The following is a 7331-nucleotide window of genomic DNA, read 5'->3' as shown; positions in this document are numbered from 1 at the left end:
ACTTTTGGTGAGGGTGATCTCGACATTCTTATGAAACGTAAAAATTATGTGCAAAAACTATTGTATTTTTTACATCTAGATTTAATTAAAAAAAAAGTGATTTCAGAATGGGGTCAATCATTAATTTTCAGATTTTTTTGATGAATTTCATGGCAAACGCTATCTTTTTGAAACAATGAAAGATCAACCATTCATTAAATTTTTAGTAGCATACGGAATATCATGTGATGTATTCTACGTAGCAAGTACATAACAACGTAGAAGAAGAAATCATGTGAAAGCCCGACAGCTTTTTCTTGAGATCCAACATGACGGGTCCCAGACAAGATTTACGAAATATGATTCGCCCATTAAAACATGAGGACACGAAACTTTTCTACGGCTCGAAAATTTCACGAAAAATACAAAACATCTTTACAAAAATATCACTTATATTGTTTAAAATACTTAATTAAAGCAAAATATTTTTATTATTCACAGCAATCTAGGTTTAATTATATTTATAAACAAAATATTTTTTGTTCATTTAATTTTTACAAGCGACACAAGGCGATCATTTTTATTAAAATATATTTCAAATTATTTCATTTTTTGGGAAATAAATGCACCTTTAGGATCGAATCTGCCGACAATAACGGAATTTCCCCCCTACACACAAAAAAAAAAAAAAAAAGGATGATTTTTAATGAGATCTCGAATTTATGGAACCCGACCCGAATTCTCTTGGGCAAAATATAAAGCAAGCCCGAAGACGGCTCGAGAAACAAAGCTCTGCCTAACTTTGATCACTCTCGTCCACTTCATTTCGATGATTATAGAGCACCCCAAAGGAAAATGATTGAATCCTCTTGTCGGCCATGGAGTCCGCTAAACATCCACTATAGCAGCGGCGGCGGCATCGGCACATGGCAAGAGGTGGCGGAGGGAGAGGCGTCTGCTGGTTGAGGATGAAGATGTGCTGCGGTGTTCTTTTTCCTCGTAACGGAAATTATTTCCTTATGTTTTAAAATCTTTTCTGTTATTTTTGAAGATCTTGGGGCTTTTGGTTCACTCGACCAAGCAAAGACCACTTTCCTGAGCAAAGACGGCATCGTTTCGCGTAATCTTAGTCCACATCCAGGAAAATTAAATGCGAAAGAAATTACCAAATGTCATAAACCTATTGCAATTGTGTCAATTCAGCCATGAACCTTTTTCATTTGCATTAATTCACATCAGATAAATTAAATACGGCAACCGGCTAGAGAAGAGGGGCCAATGAAGCTTGCCCCTCTAGCCACCGGCGAAGGCGAGCCTTGCCGTGCCATGGCCAGGTGCAACCTCGCCTTTGTTGGGCGAGGTCGGCCCTCCTTGGTGGCAGGGCTCGACGACCAGCTTGAGGAGGAAGAAGAAGAGAAAAAAAAAAGAGAAAAAAAAGAAAAAATTAAATTAAAAATAAAAATTTGAAAATATTATTAAAAGTTGATCAAGTTTGGCCATGCCATGTCAATAATTTTCTGTCAAAATTGATCAAAAGGACAAAATTGGTACAAATGCAAAAATGTTTAGGACTAATTGGTAAAAAAAAGTTTATGACTAAATTAGTACAATTATAATAGATTTTTTGAAAGAAGCAGCAGCTAACACGTCCCTTCCCCGTCCCCTAGGGTTTCATTCCTTTGAAAATCACCGTCACCCCCTCTTTGGTAGCAACTTCCTTGAGGGGGAGAGAGGGAGAGGGCCTTTCTCTCTCCCCCTCCCCCTCCCCCTCTTTTATCTCTCTATATCCTCATTTTTTTAATAGATTTTTCATAGTTTTCGCGGATAATGTTGACTTTCTTCACATGGAGAGTTTTGTTTGGCGAGCTCAAAAGTTTGAAGTGTGAGTGTCCCGAAAGAATATTCTATTCGGATTTGATTGCTCACTCCGACTCTGTGCTTGCTCTATTTAGTCGAGCTTGACTACTCTATTGCTTTAGCAGTGTGCTTATTTGACAATATGGGTGAGCGGTTCCAAGTTCCTAACATGTTTCACCTACAACATGAAACCTACCCATTGAAACATGATCCTCATTTTTTGGAGTCCGAAACCTATTCGTCATACACTTAAGCCCGAAACCTACCCCGTCACAGGTTTTAGGGTTAGTTTCGATGTACCGGGAACTTGTCAATTTCTTTTCTTTTCTCATTTTTAGCTAAGCAAAATGAGAGCGAACGCTACAACCGCTAAAGGGAAGTAGAGGTGAGCGGTTGCATATTCCATACAAGTTACATTTAGAACTTGAAATCAATCCGTTAGAATAGGTTCCTCATTTTTTGGAATTTGGAACCTAAAAATTTATTTGGCTTTAGATTATACACTCATCGTCGGACACCATAGAACGTTGTAGAATCGTGCGAAGACATATATCAAGAAAAATACAAAAATTTATTTCGGGATCTAGGGTTTAGATTCCAAATTTTAGACAGTGGAGCCTAAAGCCTACTTATTGAAACATGTTCCTCAATTTTTGAAACTTGAAACCTACCTTACGTATCTTAGAACCTGGAACCGCACGGTTTCCACGGGTTTATGTTACAAGTTTTCAATTTTACCCTGGAACCATGCTCACCCCTCTCTGAAAGTAATTTTGTGATCAACTGACATCTCTCTGTAGGTCTTCTTTTTCAATCTAATTCTAGAGTTAGATTTAGATTTGAGTGCTCTTCTATCCCGATTTATAAATAAATTTGGGATTTAGAATTTCATTTCTATGCTCTTTCAACCTGTTAAGATTGTTGTTATCTCTATATGGTGATAATGCAGAAACGCCAAACTTAGGCACGCATCGCCTTATAACAAAGCCATAACTACGGGAAAGGGAAAGGAAAATCTTGGCGTGTGCTCATCATTGATGCGAGATTCGATAATCAGCCGTCGGATATACTTTGATGCTATGACAGAATCGTCATTGTGGAATGAGCGAGTGTTTGTAAGTTATATCAAGTTGATTTATCCTTCAAATTTACTTGTTTTGCTTAATTTATAGGTTTATTTTGAAGTTATGTGCCTCTTCTTCAAGTGAAATGAAAATTTGCCTCTTCTTCAAGTGAAATGAAAATTTTCTTTTTGACCAAAAAAAAAATTCTTTGGTAATTTTCCCATTAACTGCGATTTGGGTGAAAGGACATTGCACTACCCCTCAAAGATTTAGGATTAATTTTGTTCAATCAAATGATTTATATCTCATTTTAGTTTCGGTCAATAAGTTATAAGGAAGAGAGGCCAGAAAACTAGCAATGGAAAGGGATAAGAGGTTGTATGGGGAGAAAAGATCACACGTCTTATCTTCGGGAGAAGTGTCAAAAAAGTCCTAAACCTATTGTATTAGTGCCAATTCAGTCCTAAACCTTTTTTTGGTGCCAATTCAGTCCTAAACCTTTTGCATTGGTGCTAATTAAATCCTAAATATTTTATTGGTGCTAATTTAGTCCTAAACCTTTTGTATTGTTGTCAGTTCAATCCTAAATCTTTTATATTTATACCAATTGAGTTAATTTGGCCAATTTTGATCGCAAATTGCCGACGTGGACATTGATTGTCCTACATGGCACAACTAGCGCTAACTTGGACATTTTTTAATATTATCATAATATTTAAAATAATTTTTTAATAATTTTTTTGGTTTTTTTCAAAATTATTTTTAAAAATTATTTCAAATATTTAAAAATATTTAAAAAAATATCCACGTTAGCGTCAATCGTGCCACGTAGGATAACCGACATCCATGCCGGTGATTTCTAATCAAAATTATCCGAATTGACTCAATTGGCATAAATGCAAAATTTTTAAGACTAAATTGGCACTATTGTAAAAGGTTTAGGACTGAATTAGCACTAATAAAAGATTTAGGACTTAATTAGTACAAATACAAAAGGTTTATGACTGAATTGACACTAATGCAATAGGTTTATGACTTTTTTTACACTTTTCTATCTTATCTTCCACTCCGATCCCAATCAGATCCTTACAAGGGGAAAAACAAAGATGACAGAACTTAGTGTTCTGTGGTTAAATTGGGTTTGGTTTTGTTCTGTTTTGTTTTCAACATGGAGGAAATTCGTGTCCACGCCCGCGCCCGTTTCTACCAAGTGAGGAAACCTTGTGAGGCGCGGAGATAGTCCTGCTTCCTCATATTTGTGTGAGATCGGGAGAGGTACGAGTGTGATCGATGAGTGAAATCGACGCAAGTATGGTTTATGTTAGTCTGCTTTATGAAGATTTACGAATTTGGAGTCTTAGTTTTCTCTTTCTGGACAATTGCGATTCACCCCTTGATAATTCGAGTTTTGCTACATCAAAAGTTACATTATCATATGTGTCACAATGTCCTGTCCCCAAGAAGGATAGATCCTGTCGTTTGGGTAAATTTTTCTTTACACGGGCGGCGAATGGTCTATTTTTCGTGGCTTGCATATGTAAATTTATGTTAATAAACATGTTGTGCATATTGCTTCATGCCATGCTTATATTTTCTTTATCTGTGTAATACTGAGTTTGTATGCTTCTGCGACACTTGGAAGTCTATTCGTAATTTGAAAATCAATGCAAAATTAATGACTTATTTATGAATTTATTCGACATTTCGTTGTTGATCAGTTTCCTCTTTATGAAAAATTACATGATAAGCACGCCCTCGAGTCATAGGAGCGAGACTCTTCTACGTTGGAAGATTGCTTCCCAACGTAGAATTTACATAGGCAAAATTCTGTCTTTGCAGGATGAGAAATTCGTTCCTTTGCTAGAAAATGGAGTTGTTCCTCATACTCAGACTTGTTCAAGGATCCAATTATTGTCTCATGGATGTCTTTCCAGATCGAGCTCCTAGACGAGCAGTACTAATCTCTGTCCGTTTCAAGGTGTCTGTTTTCCATCAAGACCGTCTAAAAGGGGAGAAGGAGAGGAAAATTTAGTCATGGACTCGTACGGCTTTAGCCGAATCGATTTATTCAAGGACAGGCGATTTGTCGACATGGGTACGTGAGTCGGGTTCAAGTGTAGGTATTCTAAACTCTATATACGGGTCTTAGATAGTTGATTTTCTTACATGTGGCATCAGAGCTTTGCCTATGTAAATTTAGAATGCTAATTGGTGCATATACTTGATGGGAATTACTAGGTGGTACTCGAATTTAGGTTTTATGGATTGGACAGAAAATCATGGTTCAGGAATTCGGCTATTCCGTTCGTTGTTCCGTGCAATTCATCGAGGGCATATGTTACCCATAGGATGAAGAACTCATCCGGAACATGTCGTGGTGCGATTCAATCTGTGCATTAGAGAATTTCCTACCTGCGGTTTCTGCTGAAGTCGAGCACGGTGTATGAAAAGAAATCTGAACTTCGAAATCCGACTTCTCTGGTTGTTTTCGTGGAAAATGCATCGAGGGCTTTCGGGGTGGAACTTTGTTCAGAAATCTCCCTCTCGATCGAGTATGCAAACTTCAAATTGGAAGTCCTTTTCTTCTTGTACATCTGAATTGAATTCATAATCGTGTTACCCAATCTGTTCACAGTCGATATGAAGCTTCAATTGCACAAAATAGATTTGTTCGTGCCACTTGAATAGAGTTTTGTATTCTCGGCTTTCCTTCGAGCTGTGAGGGGGTGTGGATGCTTTTGATTACTCGACGTGAATGGACGCTACCTTGCAATCAAAGGAAGTTGCACGGCGAGAGGTGGCGGCGAGAGGTGTGTATTTTTCTCTTCACAAGTGGGTGTAAACTCTATTTTTCGTAATGTTATTTAACTCATCAGTCGTATTGGATGGGTTTTACTTTACATAATTTATAATCCATCCTTCCTGATAACTTCTCTAACCGAATCCATAATGCGATGAATCATGGACGCTTATGAATGAATACACCAATATAGTCATCTTCTCGAAAACACATAAACGGAGGAGGTAACAAGAATCACAAATTTGATTTTGTAATCGGAGTAACTTCCTAACACTGATTACGGAATATCGCAATCCTTGATCAATCGGAATAAATCACACAATTCTTAGGTCTCTTACGGCTCTCCCATAAGAGGGCTAGGCATTCACAAGGTCTAGAGAGGCTAAGAAAAACCACAATTTGGACACTACTGTTAGGTTGGTTGGTTGCAAAACGACATTCGAAAGTCCCGTTTCAGAATAATGTTACGAGTAGCACCTAAAAGAAGAAATCGTTAGCCCAGAAATTAACAAAGTTGGCACGAATGTGCCGCCGTGTTTCTCTTAATTTGTTCGTTATATTAATGTTCCACCTTCACATATAACTTCCTTTGATGTCAAACCTAATCACAGGGATTATTATTGCCTTTAAATCTCCCGTTACTCCTTAACGTGGAATGAATAAACATTAGAGAAATTTCGTTACCTTGGAATAATCACCTATCCGAGCGCCGCAAGACCTCAAACAATCCGCAGCAACTCCTCCAAGAAGTTGGTGGTGCGGTGCGTTGACTCACCGATATTATCGGCTGAAAATAAAAATAAAAACAACATGATTAAATTCTAACCATGCTCATATTACAAAAGTTGTCTTATCATTACCATGTTGATCTTTCGTGCCACTTGAATAGAGTTTTGTATTCTCGGCTCTAGTGTTCATGATTTCCTTCGAGGTGTGAGGGGTGTGGATGCTTTTGATTTCTCAACGTGAATGGACGCTACCTTGCAATCAAAGGAAGTTGCACGGCGAGAGGTGGCGGGAGAGGTGTCTGCTGGTTGACGGTGAAGATGTGCTGAGGTGTTCTCTTTCTGTTGATGATAATTATTTCCTTTTTATTTAAAATTCTTTTCAGTTAATTTTGAAAATATTGGTGCCTTTTGTTCTCACTCAACCAAGCAACGACGCCAATTTTTCTAAGCAAAGCCGGCATCGTTTCATTTAATTCTATCCACACCAGCGATGATTGGACCGTCACACCAAATAAATTAAGGGTGTGTTTATTTCGCGGAAAATGAGCAATTTGAAAAATATTTTACAAAAAGCGATCGCTTATTTCGCTTAGAAAAATGAATAAATGGAAATTTTTTCATCACTTACGAAAATAGTTAGTCATAGATTGTTATCAATAATGAAAACATTCTCCGTTGACTGATTTTTCTAAACGATATAAGCAATCATTTTTTGAAAAATATTTCCCAAATCGCTTATTTTCCATGAAACAAACACACCTAAATGCCTTTTGGGGGAAAGGATATTGCACTCCCCGTCAGAGATTTAGGACTAAAGGTGCGTTTGTTTAGGTCTTTAGCCTAAGAGGCTTTGGGGAAATGTAAATGGTATTTGGTAAAAAAATACTTTGAAATGTAATTGTG

The sequence above is a fragment of the Rhodamnia argentea genome, chromosome 3, assembly GCF_020921035.1.
Source record: "Rhodamnia argentea isolate NSW1041297 chromosome 3, ASM2092103v1, whole genome shotgun sequence".
Classification (NCBI taxonomy): domain Eukaryota; kingdom Viridiplantae; phylum Streptophyta; class Magnoliopsida; order Myrtales; family Myrtaceae; genus Rhodamnia; species Rhodamnia argentea.
The sequence above is the reverse complement of the archived record's forward strand: the minus strand, read 5'-3'. Positions refer to the sequence as shown.